Here is a 3,230-nt window from a genome sequence, read left to right on the forward strand (position 1 = left end):
GTCCACAATATGACTCCAAAAGATAGCTGTCCCTCATATAATGACCACAGTCTATGTGCCTTGGTCTTTTGCCTCTCAAGGCCTCCTCCCATGAGTGCTATGGCAGGGAAGGAGAAGTATTGGAGAATTGCACATGAGGTTTCAATTACCTAAGATTAGAATTGGCAGGACATCACTGTGCATTTTAATTTCATATGGTTCCACCCTATTATAGAATAATTAATAATGTTCAGAAGGGGCAAATAATTGCATACTAGTAAACAGTAGTGTAACAGATACTTGTATTGTCTCTTACAACATCCCCTTCAGCCCATCTGATTTTAGTATAGTTGTAGAGGGCAGTTCATCTCATATCAAGCACTCTATAATATCTATGCTTTTGTATGTAGCTCTATCTTCAAAGCATTGGAGGCTGCTGGCCCCCACAAAGGTGCAGCCTGGGAAGGTGATGGTGTTAAAGTGCTTGAGGCTAATTCTCAACAACTTGGGGATAGGAGATCAGTGAATAAATTCCCTAACCATCCAATCCTTAAGGAAAGTTCTCAGATGCTTTCTAAATGTTTTTTTTTCACCTGATCTCCAGCAGGATTGAGATTCAGTTCTTCACAGGGTAATTTACTCAGTAACACACACTTTACTATCTTCTCTCTCTTCCCTTCCTCCCATTTATTGACTAAGAGTTTCTTAGGATCACTTCCCATGTGAGCTATCTGTATCCAAGTTCTTGTCCCATGCTCCTCTAGCAGGAGAATTCAAACTAAGATAAGTAGCAATATTGGTCTATCACAGAGTCAGTGCTTCATGGAATGATTTCATGGAATAGACAATGGATTGGGAGGTGGGAAACTTGGATTTCAGGCTATATGAATTATCTTCATGGATTTGGGCATGTCAATTTTCATGACAGTCTTTTGTTTTCATCTTTAAATGGAGTTCTTCAGATTAGCAAATCTCCAACATCATTTTCAAATCTGATGCCCAAAATTCTGTGATTAAATTCTTGCTCATTTAAGGGTTATTAAAACAAGCATGAAGATCAGTATTTCTTTGTCATTGAAGAGGAAAGAAGTTGTTTTAAATATTAGCCAGAGAGTTTCCAAATAGATCCAAGAAAAATATGATGGAATATAGAATATTTCATTGGTGACTTTTAATAACAACATTACTGTGTACATCTCAAGTAGTTTCTAACTAGGTGACTTCAATGCTCTCTTAATTTGATTCTATGAAGCTATTGTGAATGTGGCAAAAATCATTCACTGGTAGATTTGCTAATTTTCTTGGCCTATAACAGATCCTTTACCCCTTTTTTGATGAAATCAAAAGCAAATACAAATAAATAAGTAAACTTCAAATACTTGGCTAAAGAAGAACTTTCTAGGGGTGTTGACATGTTTACTTAGTACTTGCTTCCAAATTAATAAACAAAACTAGTATTCAGGGCACTATTACTGTATGCCAAATATTGGGCTAAGCATATAACATGAATAATCCCACTGTTATCGGTTAAAATTTTGCTAGTGAGAAAATTAAAGCGTAGAGAGTTTACCTTTTCATGATCACATGCCTAACGAGTAGCATAGCAAGAACTTAGAGTGTGTCTGATTTTTACTACTTGAGTATCTAATTATATTGCCACACTGCCTTGCCACTGTAAAGGCATCACTGATGTTCCCGGCATAAATTTTGAGTTTCTACAGGAGCCTTAACAACAACAATAACAATAACAAAAGATGGAGAAAAAGGGGTATTGTGTTTTTGATTCCACTAATGGCAGAAAAAAGTGCCATTAGTTCAGAGAAATTTTTATCTAGGAATAAATAGAATTAGGAGAAATGAGGGAGACTTCAGTTCCCTGACTATAGGCTTCTAATTGCAAGATTACTCTATTGATATGAAAGTACTTATAAATTCTAATTATTAGGAGTTGGAGTTGGCATTAAAACATTTTTTTTCCAAAGCCTTCAGGAAAGCATTTTTCCAATTCAAACAATTAGTTCCTTCATGTCCAGATCAAAATCTCAGTCCTATCCATTTGATCCCCAAAATATTGAAAATTAAAATGACTGTTCTTTACTTTGAAATATCTAAAAATGGAAATGAACAAGAAAGAGGAGTTCACTTATATATTTGCTTCTGTGGTTTCATACTATACAAATGTTAAATGGGTTGAAGTTTTCAACCTTCTTGTATCCCCTATTCATGGGGGAAAAAACTGTGCTGAACAAGTTGTCTGAGGAAAGAGAGGCTAGATGAGGTTGTGGGAAGCAGTACTTCTGTGTGGTCTCACAGAGTCATATCCCTGTAGAAACCCTCATTTTATGAAGAACTCCTGAAGAAAGTGTGAATATCTTATTTTAAAACAGGAAGCACAATGATCTTGTATGCTTTTGTTTTGAACATTGTATAGAAGGCATTGCATTTTAAGCCTGTCTAGAGTCCAGAAGAGACAGCTGGTTGAGATGTTTGTGCAAATTCTTTGAAAGTGTAAATTTCTCTGTATAAATGTTAGCCAGGGTTATTCCCTCTGTTGGTAAGAGCAATTTTCCCTCTCCTTTTGTATAATGTGTGCATAAGAAAGGTCCCAGATTTTGGTGGAATGGCAAATGTCCATTCAACTTTTAAAGATCATCTCCTTTATGGAGTTTTTGAATCAGAAGCACTGAAGAAAGAAAAAAAAAATGGCAAAGACAGGAACCTTTCATGACCAGTAAAAGTAGAGTCTTTTATCTTTTTATGGTCAATTTACATTTAAATGGAGAGACCCCTTAGTGCTGATGGAGGTGTTGGGGGAAATGGTGTCTGCATCATGAATAATAAACATCAGGGGGAAATGTCAGTTTTTCTGCCTACTAGCACATTTTGTTGCTATGACAACCAAATGCAAAGCATTCTCTTAAAGGGAAACATGACAATTTGTTGGAGATAAAAGCAAAGCTCACCAAACATAATATATTTAAATACAATCTTAGATTCATTACAACCAAGAATATACTGAATAGGACATAGATTTCTCTGATTTTTAAGAGGTATAATTATGAGAAGAGCCATGTTGTGGGTAGTGAGGAGAAGCATTAAGATTGAACTTTTCCATGCCTTCAGTTTCTCTTAAAACTCAGGACCACAGCCATTAGTAGGCCCATCTGGTGTAGAGCCAGAAATTGGCACCAAATAGAAATAGATCCTTTTAGTTCTCAGACATTTAAGCAGGCTGTGTTTTAACATTCTCA

Source organism: Ictidomys tridecemlineatus, chromosome X, assembly GCF_052094955.1.
Source record: "Ictidomys tridecemlineatus isolate mIctTri1 chromosome X, mIctTri1.hap1, whole genome shotgun sequence".
NCBI classification, from domain to species: Eukaryota; Metazoa; Chordata; class Mammalia; order Rodentia; family Sciuridae; genus Ictidomys; species Ictidomys tridecemlineatus.